The sequence below is a fragment of the Ptiloglossa arizonensis genome, chromosome 6 (genome assembly GCF_051014685.1).
Source record: "Ptiloglossa arizonensis isolate GNS036 chromosome 6, iyPtiAriz1_principal, whole genome shotgun sequence".
Classification (NCBI taxonomy): Eukaryota; Metazoa; Arthropoda; class Insecta; order Hymenoptera; family Colletidae; genus Ptiloglossa; species Ptiloglossa arizonensis.
This window is the reverse complement of record NC_135053.1, coordinates 4,143,957-4,161,245: the sequence shown is the minus strand read 5'-3', so window position 1 is coordinate 4,161,245 and position 17,289 is coordinate 4,143,957.

Below are 17,289 nucleotides of genomic sequence, written 5' to 3'. Positions count from 1 at the left end.
CTTTGTTCGTTTCTCTATTTCTTTGTCCGTTTCTCCGTTTCTTTGTTCGTTTCTCCGTTTCTTTCTTCGTTTCTCCGTTTCTTTGTTCGTTTCTCCGTTTCTTTGTTCGTTTCTCCGTTTCTTTGTTCGTTTCTTCGTTTCTTTGTTCGTTTCTCCGTTTCTTTCATCGTTTCTCCGTTTCTTTGTTCGTTTCTCCGTTCCTTTCTTCATTTCTCCGTTTATTTCTTCGTTACTCCATTTATTTCTCCGTTTCTCCGTTTCTTTGTTCGTTTCTCCGGTTGTTTGTTCGTTTCTCCGTTTCTATGTTCGTTTCTCCGTTTCTTTCTCCGTTTCTCCGTTTCTTTCTTCGTTTGGCCGTTTCTTTGTTCGTTTCTCTGTTTGTTTCTTTGTTTCACCATTTATTTCTCGGTTTCTTCGTTTCTTTGTTTGTTTCTACGTTTCTTTCTTCGTTCCTCCGTTTCCTTCTTCGTTTCTCTGTTTCTTTCTTCGTTTCTCGGTTTCTTTCTTCGTTTCTCCGTTTCTTTCTTCGTTTCCCGTTTCTTTCTTCGTTTCTCCGATTCTTTGTTCGTTTCCCGTTTCTTTCTTCGTTTCCCGTTTCTTTCTTCGATTCTCCGTTTCTTTGGTCGTTTCCCCGTTTCTTTCTTTGTTTCTCCGTTTCTTTGTTCATTTCTCCGTTTATTTCTTCATTTCTCGATTTATTTCAACGATTCGCCGTTTCTTTCTTCACTTCTCCGTTTATTTGCTCGTTTCTCCATTTATTTCTCCGTTTCTCCGTTTCTTTGTTCGTTTCTTCGTTTCTCTGTTCGTTTCTCCGTTTCTTTGTTCGTTTCTTCGTTTCTCTGTTCGTTTCTCCGTTTCTTTGTTCGTTACGCAGTTTCTTTGTTCGTTTCTCCGTTTCTTTCTCCGTTTCTCGATTTATTTCATCGTTTCTGCATTTATTTCTCCGATTCTCCGCTTCTTTCTACGTTTCTCCGTTTCTTTGTTCGTTTCTCCGTTTATTTCCGCATTTCTTCATTTATTTCAACGATTCGCCGTTTCTTTCTCCGTTTCTCCGTTTCTTTGTTCGTTTCTTCGTTTCTCTGTTCGTTTCTCCGTTTCTTTGTTCGTTTCGCAGTTTCTTTGTTCGTTTCTCCGTTTCTCGGTTTATTTCATCGTTTCTCCATTTATTTCTCCGATTCTCCGTTTCATTCTTCGTTTCTCTGTTTATTTCTTCGTTTCTCCATTTATTTCTCCGTTTCTCTGTTTCTTTGTCCGTTTCTCCGTTTCTTTGTTCATTTCTCCGTTCCTTTCTTCGTTTCTCCGTTTATTTCTTCGGTTTCTCCATTTACTTCTTCGTTTCTCCTTTTCTTTCTTCGTTTCTCCTTTTCTTTCTTCGTTGCTCCGTTTATTTCTTCGTTTCTCCATTTATTTCTTCGTCTCTCCGTTTCTTTCTTCGTTTCTCCGTTTCTTTCTTCGTTTCTCCGTTTCTTTCTTCGTTTCTTCGTTTCTTCCTTCGTTTCTTCGTTTCTCCGTTTCTCCGTTTCTCCGTTTCTCCGTTTCTCCGTTTCTCCGTTTCGATTAAATGATTATAATTGTTGCTTCGTTCTCTCCTCCTATCACTTGGATCTCTGGAGAAGAGATCCTTTTGAATGATTTATCCCCGTACGAGCCCCCAAATAACTATTGCTCTGATGTGGTATATTAAAGTATATTTAATAATATTATATATTACAATGATGATAGTGTTAGATGTAGTGTCAGTGGTTAGTTTCGCTGGATACGTCTTTTAGTTGTCTCGTCTTATCGTCTTTTTAGTCATACCGTCCGCGACACACTCTTCGGACATACTCTCGTCGTCATACTTTGTTATACTATATCATACTGTATCATACTGTCTTCCTACGTTCTTCTTGCGCTCTATATAGTCATTCCCATTCATTCTCTTTCATTCCAATCCTCAGTCTTTCTCACTTCAGACATTCGGCCACGCTCGGCCATCCCAATCACCCGTCTTTTCTAAACACTCTTCACTTTCTCCGAACCACATGTATTTCCTTTCATCCCCATGCATTCTCACGCTCGGTCGTCGCACGAGACCCTTTGTAAAGGATACTCGTGCCTTCCAGGAAAGCCAGCGAGCCGATCGGCGCTAAATGTTTACTTCAACTCGAGTCCAACCGCGCACGTTATCTTGTTTAGGCCTACGCTCGAAGCAGGCCTAAGCGAACGCCGAAAATCCGATACTACACTCGGCCATCCTGCTTTGACATCTGCCCTCAGATGTCTTTCACACTTCCGCAATCACTCACACTTGAGTCACTTTCACTGAGGTTGTCGACCCACGGTTTCATGGAATCCGCCGCTGTCGACGTCTGCTGAGGACCCTCGCATCCTCCCACCTTGCGTACCAGATAACGATCGTTCCGCAATGTCTTAGTTACCTGGTACGGCCCAAGATACTTCGGAAAAAGCTTCAAGCCGGGCCCGAACTGCGTTCTGCGGATAGCCACTAAGTCGTCCTCCGCGTAGCCCCTCGCTTTCTTCCTCTTTACGTCATAGTTTCTTTTCGACGCCTGCTGCACCTTCTGTATGTTCTCCTTTGCCCTCCGCCTCAACTCGTCCCGGTCCTCGCTGAACATGGCTATCCATTCCTTTTCAATTGTTTCCCTGATCGTTGGGTCGTCCTTGAATCTTACGTGTGTTCCGAGCAGCAATTGGGATGGTGGCATACCTGTGCTCCGGCATGGCGTAGCGTTTAGGTAGCGCTGAGCCAGCTCTAGGTACCTGTACCATTCATGCGGCTTCGGCGCAGACAACTTTGTCAGCAAGGGAATAAGGGTGCGATTAATCCGTTCCACCTGTCCATTGGCCCTTGGAATGCCGGTCGTCGTCAGTATGTGTTGTATACTTTCTTCTTTGCAGTAGACCTCGAACTCGCGGGACGTAAAGGCCGTACCGCGATCCGAAATGATCCTCCTCGGGTTTCCGAATACGACTGATTGCTTTTTTAACCAACCCAGCACTTCGGCTGCATTTGTCGTCTTCGTGGCGTAAAGCCACACGAATTTTGTGAAAGCGTCCACGACGGCAAAGATGTACTTGTAACTTTTCTTTGTAGATGGTATCGGCCCCAAGTGGTCGATGTGGTAGGTGCACAGCGGTAGGTCCCCCTTGTCGATAGAATTTAAAAACCCTTCTTGTTTGCCCTGTTTCCTTTCGGCCAGTATACAGTTAACGCAGTTTCGAATGACCTTTTCTATCCGTCCCCGCATGCCCGGGAACCAATAGTCCCTTTTTACGAGTGCTTCCGTTTTGTTTACCGAGAAGTGCCCCTCTTCGTGGGCACGGCGAACCACTGCCGACCGCATCGGCTTAGGGACGACGATCAGCATGTGCCCGCTAGCCTCCTTAAACAACAAGCCGTTCTTCACACAATAGTCGCTTGTTTTACCCTGGCGCACCAATTCGGCGATGTTCTGCAGTTCGGCGTCCTTTTGCTGCGCTGCGCGTAGTCGTGCGGTCACGCTTTCCTCGCCTTCGTTCACGTACATGCAAACCGGTAAAGCGTTACGACTTAACGCATCCACATGCTTCATACTTTTACCAGGGCGATGTTCGATACTATATTGGTATTCCTCCAGCAGGAGAGCCCATCTAGCCACTCGCACGCAAAGGTCTTTTTTGCGCATAGTCATGGAAAATGCCTGACAGTCAGTGATGATTTTAAAAGGCATTCCCAATAAGTAAACCCGAAATTTTCTCAACGCTTTGATTATCGCTAAAACCTCGAGTTCATAGCTAGTGTACTTCTCCTCCTGGGGACTTGTCTTTCCGCTCGCATAATATACCGGATGCAGCGCACCGTCTTCGTCATTGCGCTGCATCAGTATCGCGCCAAACCCATACATGCATGCGTCCGTGTGCAATTCCGTCTCAGCGCCTACCCTATAGATTTTGAGCACGGGTCCGTTCGATAACATTATTTTCAAATGTTCAAACGCCTGTCCCTCTTTCGTACCAAACTCGAATTTAACGTTCGTTCTTAATAAATTCGTTAATGGTCTCGCTATAATCGCGTATTGGTTTATAAATTTCCTAAAGTAGCCGGTCAAGCCCAGAAAACTTTGAACGGCTTTCACGTTCGCCGGTTTCGGAAATTTCGTAACGGCATCGGTTTTGTGTTTCGACGGACGCACGCTACCATTTTCGATTATGTGCCCCAGATATTCGACCCTCGACTGCATAAACTGGCATTTATCCCAGTTGATGGACAGCCCAAACCTACTCGCGGTATCCAGCACACTCTCGAGATTTTCCAACCCGCTCGCGCAATCCGTAGACGGAACTATCAAGTCGTCCATGTAAACCAATACACGTTTGGCGGCTATTAATTCTTTGAATACACAATTTACGAACTTTTGAAACACTGAGGGGGAATTGCACAGGCCAAATGGGACCTTTAGAAACTCGTACTGGCCGTCGGGAATTATAAAAGCAGTATATTTCCTACTGTTTTCGTCTACGTCTACATGGAAAAATCCGTTTCGCAAATCCAGCGTACTGAAAACTTTCGCCCCTTGCAACAAGTCTAGCTGGTCTTCTATAAGCGGAAGTGGGTAACGATCTCTTATAATTTTTTTATTGAGGAGTCTGTAGTCGACGCACATTCTGGTTTGACCATTTTTCTTTTTTACTAACACAATAGGACTCGCGTATTCTGACAACGATGGTTGGATTATTCCCTCGGACAGCCATTCCTCAACCTGAGCGTTCACTTCCTCCTTCTCGGATTGTGATAACCTTCTAGCCCTTTGATAAACCGGTTCGTCGTCCCTTAAAATCAATTTCATCTTTATATCTACTTCACGCTCTTGTATTGGACTGTAACCGCTAACCAAATCCTTTATAGTATCTCTACATGCAACATCCCCGATATGTGAAACATCTATTTCATTAACTTCGTGCTCGGCATCTATTCGAAAAATTTCCGGTACATCGGAATTAGAGGAAGTATTTTTCTCGGGTTTTGTAATTGATAGTTTTCCGGTCTTTATGCTAACATCTACTGTGTTTATGAAATCTACCCCGATGATCATTCCCTGCGGTATCAATCCCGACGGAATCACGTGTACTGTTATCGGATACAAATTATCATCTATTGCGATTTCTGTGTCGAATTCGCCCAACGTCTTATTCATATCGGAACCCACCCCGCGGAATAGAACCTCTTTGTTCCGCAAATGCGGTGCACCTATTCTCGCGTATTCATCGGCGCGCATCAGTGACAAGTCGCTTCCCGAATCGATTAATGCTACTAAGTCATGCTTTCCTATTTTTACCTCTTTATGATGCTTTCCTGGGGAGAACTGCGCAACACTACGAACTTTCTTTTCCACATTCAGGTTTTGTGGGCACTTTGACGCAACGTGCCCGTGCTCATTGCACTTGAAACATTTCACCCCTTTGCTCTTCATTGGACAATTCGCACTCACATGATTCGGCAATCCACAACTAAAGCATCGCTTCGTCTTCGCATTTACAACACGCACTGGTTTCTGCACTTTATCTTCCACGCGCTTCGTCTTCGTCCTAATGCTGTTCTTCATTTCCTCGTAGATTATGAATTTCTTCTTCAGCTCTCCAATGCTCCTGGCTCCGTACAACACGACTTTGTTATACTCTTCGTCTTGAATTCCGTCGATTATGTATCGTATCACAGCATCAGTCTCCATGTCTGCTTGAGAGGCTATGTCGAGCATCTGATAGATGTATTCTTGATACGATTCGTCGTTACGCTTCCTTCTTTGCATCAGCTCTTGTTGTATTTGGTAGCTACTGCCTTTATAACCAAATTCCAATTTCAAAGCAGTCTTCAAACATTTCCAGCTTCGGCCACATTTCTCGTAATTAACAAACAGCTTTGCCGGACCTCGTAAAAGTCTTTTGGCGTATATTATCATTTGAACGTCAGTCCATTCGCACACATCGGCAGTTTCCTCAAAATCGCTGATCCAAAGTTTAATGCTTCGCTTGTCGTCCCCGCTGAACGTTGTCAGCGACTCTTCAACATCTTTAAAACTAGGTACATATTTTACCTGTCTCCTCCTTCCGCGTGTATTTCGTCCTGATCTTCCATTATCACCGTCGTCAACGTCTTCTTCAACTCTGACCACATCATCTTCTTCGTCGTCGTCTTCGTCACAATCACTCGTATCTTCGTCTTCACTTTCTTCTTCTAGCGTCAAGGCAGCTTGCAAGCGTCGTCGTAATTCGTCTTTATTTCCAGTGATTCTTAATTTTCGTCTTTTCAATTCTGCTCGAAGTTCTACCAACTTCATTTTAGCAACTTCAGAATTGTCACACATATTTTCACCACTGGCACTTTTTCGTCGTGTCTTGCCGCTCATCCTTGTAACTCTCGTCGTTTCACCTTCACACTGAACTACGTCTAAACTATCCTGCATAACGGCACCTGTCTGATTCATCCCGGACGAGCCCCCAAAATTGTTGCTTCGTTCTCTCCTCCTATCACTTGGATCTCTGGAGAAGAGATCCTTTTGAATGATTTATCCCCGTACGAGCCCCCAAATAACTATTGCTCTGATGTGGTATATTAAAGTATATTTAATAATATTATATATTACAATGATGATAGTGTTAGATGTAGTGTCAGTGGTTAGTTTCGCTGGATACGTCTTTTAGTTGTCTCGTCTTATGGTCTTTTTAGTCATACCGTCCGCGACACACTCTTCGGACATACTCTCGTCGTCATACTTTGTTATACTATATCATACTGTATCATACTGTCTTCCTACGTTCTTCTTGCGCTCTATATAGTCATTCCCATTCATTCTCTTTCATTCCAATCCTCAGTCTTTCTCACTTCAGACATTCGGCCACGCTCGGCCATCCCAATCACCCGTCTTTTCTAAACACTCTTCACTTTCTCCGAACCACATGTATTTCCTTTCATCCCCATGCATTCTCACGCTCGGTCGTCGCACGAGACCCTTTGTAAAGGATACTCGTGCCTTCCAGGAAAGCCAGCGAGCCGATCGGCGCTAAATGTTTACTTCAACTCGAGTCCAACCGCGCACGTTATCTTGTTTAGGCCTACGCTCGAAGCAGGCCTAAGCGAACGCCGAAAATCCGATACTACATAATAGTTATAATTTCTATTATAACTCATTTGGGCTATATTTAAATTATACACTAATACTCTAAATACATATTTAATATATTTTTTAATCTCTTTAGCCTCCAGAAGAATTTTATTTATACTATTTACTGTATATAATAATTTACGCAGAATCGGAAATAAATCTAATTATTTATTTATAATAATTATGTTTTATTCACTTATTTTACCAAAAATTTCGGTTCTTCATGTATTAATCAAATGTTAAATTGATATATCTCATAGACAATTATTACTTTCCATGTTTTCAAACTTTAACAAACATCTCTTTACATTGAAGTTCGATCAAAATCAATTGCTAGAGGCGAATCAATCATTTTTAATGCATAAATAAGATGCACATTGTTCGATCAATATAGGGAACATGCGTAAATGTTAATAACAATCGCTGAAATGAACAAACATTCACCGAAACCATTCGCCCTCGAAGATTTCGCAATATCATGACGTTTGTTTATCATAATTATTAACAACCGTCGTAGGCTCATACTTTAGACAATTATTAACAATGTCCTGGTATAAATAATGGCTTAAAGTATCATTTCGTTGAAATATTCCTTGTACGCTAAGGAATTTTTCCTTGAGATGCAACTGACATTCTCAAGGCTACACGTATCGATTATCGATTCACAAGTATTTATCGCGGTGATTTTTCTATCTAAAAAAGCGATTAATTGAATTTTGGTACTTTTGTGTAAAAAATACCACTTCTACGCGTATTGTGTAAATTATAAGAATTAAACAAATGTTAAATTGATGTATATAATGAACAATTGTTACTTTCCGTGCTTTAAAACTTTACGAAACACGTTTTAACGTGGAGTCTCGATCAAAATCAATTTCGATAAGTTTCTTAATTAATTGCAATACATAAATAAGATGCACAATGTTCGATCAATATAGGGAACATGCGTAAATGTTAATAACAATCGTTGAAATGAACAAACATTCATTGAAACCGTTCGCCTTCGCAGACTTCGCAATATCTTGACATTTATTTATCATAATTATTAACAACCGTCGTTGGACCGTAGATTAAACAATTTTTGACAATGTTTCGGTATAAAAAGCCATCAATTTCTTGAAATATTTGGTTAGATCGAACAAATACGATCGAAGAAGCAGTGGGATAAAATAAACGAATATTTCTCTACATATCGGAATTATAGTTTGTATGTATGCAAATATATTCTGCACCCGCAATTACAAATCCCTGTAACGTGGTAATTACATGGGTTGCCATCTATTGGAGAAAGGGTTAAACTACACTTAAGGGGAGAAAACACCTGGCGGAGAAACGTTCAAGATTGTCGAGGAATTGTTCTAATTTCCACAAATAGATGGCGCGGCAAGTACAATTTACCGACATTAGAGAGAAGTATTTCCATTTGTATGATATTCCCTACCGTGCGATAAAATAAATAAATACTTTTGTACAAATTTTTGTATGTTTCATCTTTCGAATAAATGTAAAATTAAACCTTCCACGGTAAATTTTATTCTTAAATTTATTAATGTTTCTAGGACGATTTATTTCGGTATAAAGAGTGCTATATGTGGGAAATTTGTGTACATAATAATTATTGAAAAAAAAATAATTATTATAAATAAATAATTAGATTTATTTCCGATTCTGTGTAAATTATTATATATAGTAAATAGTATAAATAAAATTCTTCTGGAGGCTAAAGAGATTAAAAAATATATTAAATATGTATTTGGAGTATTAGTGTCTAATTTAACTATACATCAAATGATTTATAATAGAAATTATGAATATTATAACCATTTAATCGACACGGAGAAACGGAGAAACGGAGAAACGGAGAAACGGAGAAACGGAGAAACGATGAAACGAAGGAAGAAACGGAGAAACGATGAAAGAAACGAAGAAATGAAGAAAGAAACGAAGAAACGAAGAAAGAAACGGAGAAACGAAGAAATAAACCGAGAAACGGGGAAGAAACGGAGAAACGAAGAAAGAAACGGAGTAACGAAGAAAGAAACGAAGAAACGAAGAAAGAAACGGAGAAAGAAACGGAGAAACGAAGAAAGAAATGGAGAAACGAAGAAAGAAACGGAGAGACGGAGAAACAAATGGAGAAACGAACAAACAAACGGAGAAACGAAGAATGAAACGGAGAATCGGAGAAATAAATGGAGAAACGAAGAAATGAACGGAGAAACGGAGAAATAAATGGAGAAACGAAGAAATAAACGGAGAAACGAACAAAGAAACGGAGAAACGAACAAAGAAACGGAGAAACGAAGAAAGAAACGGAGAAACGAACCAAGAAACGGAGAAACGAAGAAAGAAACGGAGAAACGAACAAAGAAACGGAGAAACGAATAAAGAAACGGAGAAACGAAGAAAGAAACGGAGAAACGGACAAATAAATGAAGAAACGAAGAAATAAACCGAGAAACGGAGAAAGAAACGGAGAAACGAACAAAGAAAAGGAGAAACGGAGAAATAAATGGATAAACGAAGAAATAAACTGTGAAACGAGGAAAGAAACGGAGAAACGAACAAAAAAACGGAGAAACGAAGAAAGAAACGGCGAAACGGAGAAATAAATGGAGAAACGAAGAAATAAACGGAGAAACGAAGAAAGAAACGGAGAAACGAAGAAAGAAACGGAGAAACGAAGAAAGAAACGGAGTAACGAAGAAAGAAACGATGAAACGAAGAAAGAAATGGAGAAACGAACAAAGATACGCAGAAACGAAGAAAGAAACGGAGAAACGAGCAAAGAAACGAAGAGACGGAGAAACGAACAAAGAAACGGAGTAACGAAGAAAGAAAGAAACGGAGAAATCAATGGAGAAACGAAGAAATAAACCGAGAAACGGAGAAACGAACAAAGAAACGGATAAACGAAGGAAGAAACGGAGAAACGAAGAAACGGAGAAACGAAGAAAGAAAAGGAGAAACGAACAAGGAAACGGAGAAACGAAGAAAGAAACGGAGAAACGAACAAAGAAACGGAGAAACGAAGAACGAAACGGAGAAACGGAGAAATAAACCGAGAAACGAAGAAAGAAACGGAGAAACGAAGAAAGAAACGAAGAAACGAAGAAAGAAACGGAGAAACGAAGAAAGAAACGGAGAACCGAACAAAGAAACGGAGAAACGAAGAAAGAAACGGAGAAACGAAGAAGGAATCGGAGAAACGAAGAAAGAAACGGAGAAACGAAGAAAGAAACGGAGAAACGAACAAAGAATCGGAGAAACGAAGAAAGAGACGGAGAAACGGAGAAATAAATGGAGAAACGAAGAAATAAACGGAGAAATGAACAAAGAACCGGAGAAACGAAGAAAGAAACGGAGAAACGGAGAAATAAATGGAGCAACGAAGAAACTAAGAAAGGAACGGAGAAACGAACAAAGAAACAGAGAAACGATGAAAGAAACGGAGAAACGAAGAAAGAAACGATGAAACGAAGAAAGAAAGGGTGAAACGAAAAAAGAAACGGAGAATCGGAGAAATAAATGGAGAAACGATGAAATAAACCGAGAAACGGAGAAACGAACAAAGAAACTGCGACACGAACAAAGAAACGGAGAAACGAACAGAGAAACGAAGAAACGAACAAAGAAGCGGAGAAACGGAGAAATATAATAAATGAAGAAACGAGCAAATAGACGGAGAAACGAAGAAAGAAACGGAGAAACGAACAAAGAAACGGAGAAACGAATAAAGAAACGGAGAAACGAAGAAAGAAACGGAGAAACGGACAAATAAATGAAGAAACGAAGAAATAAACCGAGAAACGGAGAAAGAAACGGAGAAACGAACAAAGAAAAGGAGAAACGGAGAAATAAATGGATAAACGAAGAAATAAACTGTGAAACGAGGAAAGAAACGGAGAAACGAACAAAAAAACGGAGAAACGAAGAAAGAAACGGCGAAACGGAGAAATAAATGGAGAAACGAAGAAATAAACGGAGAAACGAAGAAAGAAACGGAGAAACGAAGAAAGAAACGGAGAAACGAAGAAAGAAACGGAGTAACGAAGAAAGAAACGATGAAACGAAGAAAGAAATGGAGAAACGAACAAAGATACGCAGAAACGAAGAAAGAAACGGAGAAACGAGCAAAGAAACGAAGAGACGGAGAAACGAACAAAGAAACGGAGTAACGAAGAAAGAAAGAAACGGAGAAATCAATGGAGAAACGAAGAAATAAACCGAGAAACGGAGAAACGAACAAAGAAACGGATAAACGAAGGAAGAAACGGAGAAACGAAGAAACGGAGAAACGAAGAAAGAAAAGGAGAAACGAACAAGGAAACGGAGAAACGAAGAAAGAAACGGAGAAACGAACAAAGAAACGGAGAAACGAAGAACGAAACGGAGAAACGGAGAAATAAACCGAGAAACGAAGAAAGAAACGGAGAAACGAAGAAAGAAACGAAGAAACGAAGAAAGAAACGGAGAAACGAAGAAAGAAACGGAGAACCGAACAAAGAAACGGAGAAACGAAGAAAGAAACGGAGAAACGAAGAAGGAATCGGAGAAACGAAGAAAGAAACGGAGAAACGAAGAAAGAAACGGAGAAACGAACAAAGAATCGGAGAAACGAAGAAAGAGACGGAGAAACGGAGAAATAAATGGAGAAACGAAGAAATAAACGGAGAAATGAACAAAGAACCGGAGAAACGAAGAAAGAAACGGAGAAACGGAGAAATAAATGGAGCAACGAAGAAACTAAGAAAGGAACGGAGAAACGAACAAAGAAACAGAGAAACGATGAAAGAAACGGAGAAACGAAGAAAGAAACGATGAAACGAAGAAAGAAAGGGTGAAACGAAAAAAGAAACGGAGAATCGGAGAAATAAATGGAGAAACGATGAAATAAACCGAGAAACGGAGAAACGAACAAAGAAACTGCGACACGAACAAAGAAACGGAGAAACGAACAGAGAAACGAAGAAACGAACAAAGAAGCGGAGAAACGGAGAAATATAATAAATGAAGAAACGAGCAAATAGACGGAGAAACGAAGAAAGAAACGGAGAAACGAACAAAGAAACGGAGAAACGAACAAAGAAACGGAGAAACGAACAAAGAAACGGAGAAACGGAGAAAGAAGCGGAGAAACGAAAAAAGAATCGGAGTAACGAAGAAAGAAACGAAGAAACGAAGAAAGAAACGGAGAATCAAAGAAATAAATGGAGAAACGAAGAAATAAACCAAGAAACGGAAAAACGAAGAAAGAAACGGAGCAACGGAGAAAGAAACGGAGAAACGAACAAAGAAACGGAGAAACGAACAAAGAAACGGAGAAACGAAGAAAGAAACGAAGAAACGGAGAAGTAAAGGGAGAAACGCACAAAGAAACGGAGAAACGAACAAGGAAACGGAGAAACGAACAAAGAAACGGAGAAACGAACAAAGAAACGGAGAAACGAACAAAGAAACGGAGAAACGAACAAAGAAACGGAGAAACGGAGAAATAATTGGAGAAACGAAGAAATAAACGGAGAAACGAAGAAAGAAACGGAGAAACGAAGAAAGAAACGGAGAAACGAAGAAAGAAACGGAGTAACGAAGAAAGAAACGAAGAAACGAAGAAAGAAACGCAGAAATCAATGGAGAAACGAAGAAATAAACCGAGAAACGGAGAAAGAAACGGAGAAACGAACAAAGAAACGGAGAAACGGAGAAATAATTGGAGAAACGAAGAAATAAACAGAGAAACGAAGAAAGAAACGGAGGAACGAAGAAAGAAACGGAGAAACGAAGAAAGAAACTGAGTAACGAAGAATGAAACGAAGAAACGAAGAAAGAAACGCAGAAATCAATGGAGAGACGAAGAAATAAACCGAGAAACGGAGAAAGAAACGGAGAAACGAACAAAGAAACGGAGAAACGAACAAAGAAACGGAGAAACGAAGAAAGAAACGGAGAAACGGAGAAATAATTGGAGAAACGAACAAACAAACCGAGAAACGGAGAAATAAATGGAGAAACGAAGAAATAAACGGAGAAACGAAGAAAGAAACGCAGAGACGAAGAACGAAACGGAGAAACGAAGAAAGAAACGGAAAAACGAAGAAAGAAACGAAGAAACGAAGAAAGAAACGGAGAAACGGAGAAAGAAACGCAGAAATCAATGGAGAGACGAAGAAATAAACCGAGAAACGGAGAAAGAAACGGAGAAACGAACAAAGAAACGGAGAAACGAACAAAGAAACGGAGAAACGAACAAAGAAACGGAGAAACGAAGAAAGAAACGGAGAAACGGAGAAATAATTGGAGAAACGAACAAATAAACCGAGAAACGGAGAAATATATGGAGAAATGAAGAAATAAACGGAGAAACGAACAAAGAAACGGAGAAACAAAGAAAGAAACGGAGAAACGAACAAAGAAACGGAGAAACGAAGAAAGAAACGGGAAACGAAGAGAGAAACGGAGAAACGAACAAATAAACGGAGAAACGAAGAAAGATACGGAGAAACGAAGAAAGAACCGGAGAAACGGAGAAATAAAGGGAGAAACGCACAAAGAAACGGAGAAACGAACAAGGAAACGGAGAAACGAACAAAGAAACGGAGAAACGAACAAAGAAACGGAGAAACGAACAAAGAAACGGAGAAACGAACAAAGAAACGGAGAAACGAAGAAAGAAACGGAGAAACGGAGAAAGAAACGGAGAACAAAGAAAGAAACGGAGAAACGAACAAAGAAACGGAGAAACGTACAAAGAAACGGAGAAACGAAGAAGGAAACGGAGAAACGGAGAAATAAATGGAGAAACGAAGAAATAAATGGAGAAACGAAGAAGGAAACGGAGAAACGAAGAAAGAAACGGAGAAACGATGAAAGAAACGGAGGAACGAAGAAAGAAACGGAGAAACGAAGAAAGAAACGGAGAAACGAACAAAGAAACGGTGAAACGAAGAAAGAAACAAAGAAACGGAGAAATAAATGGAGAAACGAAGAAATAAACGGAGAAACGAAGAAAGAAACGGAGAAACGAACAAAGAAACGGGGAAACGAAGAAAGAAACGGAGAAACGAACAAAGAAACGGAGAAACGAACAAAGAAACGGAGAAACGAACAAAGAAGCGGAGAAACGGAGAAATAAATGGAGAAACGAAGAAATAAATGGAGCAACGAAGAAGGAAACGGAGAAACGAACAAAGAAACGGAGAAACGAAGAAAGAAACGGGGAAACGAAGAAAGAAACGGAGAAACGAACAAAGAAACGGAAAAACGAACAAAGAAACGGTGAAACGAAGAAAGAAACAGAGAAACGGAAAAATAAATGGAGAAACGAAGAAATAAACGGAGAAACGAACCAGGAAACGGAGAAACGAAGAAAGAATCGGAGAAACGAAGATAGAAACGGAGAAACGAACAATGAAACGGAGAAACGAAGAATAAAACTTTGATACGAAGGAAGACACGGAGAAACGAACAAAGAAACGGAGAAACGAAGAAAGAAACAAAGAAACGAACAAAGAAACGGAGAAACGAACAAAGAAACGGAGAAGCGAAGAAAGAAACGGAGAAAGGGAGAAATAAATGGAGAAACGAAGAAATAAACGGAGAAACGGACAAAGAAATGGAGAAACGGAGAAAGAAACGGAGAAACGAACAAAGAAACGGAGAAACAAACAAAGAAACGGAGAAACGAAGAAAGAAACGGAGAAAGAAACGGAGAAAGAAACGGCGAAGCAAAGAAAGAAACAGATAAACGAACAAAGAAACGGAGAAACGAAGAAAGAAACGGAGAAACGAAGAAAGAAACGGAGAAACGGAGAAATAAATGGAGCAACGAGAAATAAACGTAGAAACGAAGAAAGAAACGGAGAAACGAGGAAAGAAGCGGAGAAACGAAGAAAGAAACGGAGTAACGAACAAAGAAACGAAGAAACGCAGAAAGAAACGGGGAAACGAAGAAAGAAACGGAGAAACGAACAAAGAAACGGAGAAACGAACAAAGAAACGGAGAAACGAACAAAGAAACGGAGAAACGAAGAAAGAAACGGAGAAACGGAGAAAGAAACGGAGAACCAAAGAAAGAAACGGAGAAACGAACAAAGAAACGGAGAAACGAACAAAGAAACGGAGAAACGGAGAAACGAACAAAGAAACGTTTCTCCGTTTCTCCGTTTCTCCGCTTCTCCGTTTCTCGGTTTCTCCGTTTCTCGGTTTCTCCGTTTCTCCGTTTCTCCATTTCTCCGTTTCTCTGTTTCTCCGTTTCTCGGTTTCTCCGTTTCTCGGTTTCCCCATTTCTCCGTTTCTCGGTTTCTCCGATTCTCGGTTTCTCTGTTTCTCCGTTTCTCCGTTCCTCCGTTGCTCCGTTTCTTTGTTCGTTTCTCCGCTCCTTTCTTCGTTTTTCCGTTTATTTTTTCGTTTTTCCATTTATTTCTCCGTTTCTCCGTTTCTTTGTTCGTTTGTCGGTTTCTTTGTTCGTTTCTCCATTTCTTTGTTCGTTTCCCCATTTATTTCTCCGTTTCGCCGTTTCTTTCTTCGTTTCTCCGTTTCTTTCTTCGTTTCTCCGTTTCTTTCTTCGTTTCTCCGTTTATTTGTTCATTTCTCCGCTCCTTTCTTCGTTTCTCCGTTTCTTTCTTCGTTTCTCCGTTTCATTCTTCGTTTCTCCGTTTCTTTCTTCGTTTCTCCGTTTCTTCCTACGTTTCTCCGTTTCTCCGTTTCTCCGTTTCTCCGTTTCGATTAAATGATTATAATAGTTATAATGTCTATTATAAATCATTTGAGCTATAGTTAAATTATACACTAATACTCTAAATACATATTTAATACATTTTTTAACCTCTTTAGCCTCCAGAAGAATTTTATTTCGACTATTTACTGTATATAATAATTTACACAGAATCGGAAATAAATCTAATTATTTATTTATAATATTTATTTTTTATTCACTCATTTTACCAAGAATTTCGATTCTTCATGTATTAATCAAATGTTATATTAATATATCTCATAGACAATTATTACTTTCCATGTTTTAACGCTTTAAGAAACATCTCTTTACTTTGAAGTTCGATCAAAATAAATTGCTAGAGGCGAGTCAATCCTTTTTAATGCATAAATAAGATGCACATTGTTCGATCAATATAGGGAACATGCGTAAATGTTAATGACAATCGCTGAAAGGAACAAACATTCACTGAAACCGTTCGCCTTCGCAGACTTCGCAATATCTTGACATTTATTTATCATAATTATTAACAACCGTCGTTGGACCGTTGATTAAACAATTTTTGACAATGTTTCGGTATAAAAAGCCATCAATTTCTTGGAATATTTGGTTAGATCGAACAAATACGATCGAAGAAGCCGTGGGATAAAATAAATGAATATTTCTCTACATATCGGAATTATAGTTTGTATGTATGCAAATATATTCTGAACCCGCAATTACAAATCCCTGTAACGTGGTAATTACATGGGTTGCCATCTATTGGAGAAAGGGTTAAACTACACTTAAGGGGTGAAAACACCTGGCGGAGAAACGCTCAAGTTTGTCGAGGAATTGTTCTAATTTCCACAAATAGATGGCGCGGCAAGTACAATTTGCCGACATTAGAGATAAGTATTTCCATTTGTATGATATTCCCTACCGTGCGATAAAATAAATAAATACTTTAGTACAAACTTTTGTATGTTTCATCTTTCGAATAAATGTAAAATTAAACCTTCCACGGTAAATTTTATTCTTGAGTTTATTAATGTTTCTAGGACGATTTATTTCAGTATAAAGAGTGTTACAGGTGGGAAATTTGTGTACATAATAATTATTGAGTATAAAATAATATTTCTTTTATAAGAGGTTAATATATTAAATAAGGAAGAAGAGGAAATCTTTATTATTTTAAATATAAAAATTAAAATTAAAGAAATTATTGAATATAAAATGAAATATGTTAAAAATGTATTTTTGTTAATTATTAATATAATAACTATAATAGATGTTTGTGTAACAGATGAATATACTATAATTATTATGATTGATTTTTTTGCTTAAGCAAATGATAGGGGCAATAATTACATTAATTAGGCAAATAAAATAAATTTCATTATTAAATTCTAATATGAGTTCTATAATAATTATAGGGATTAACTTTATTAAAGT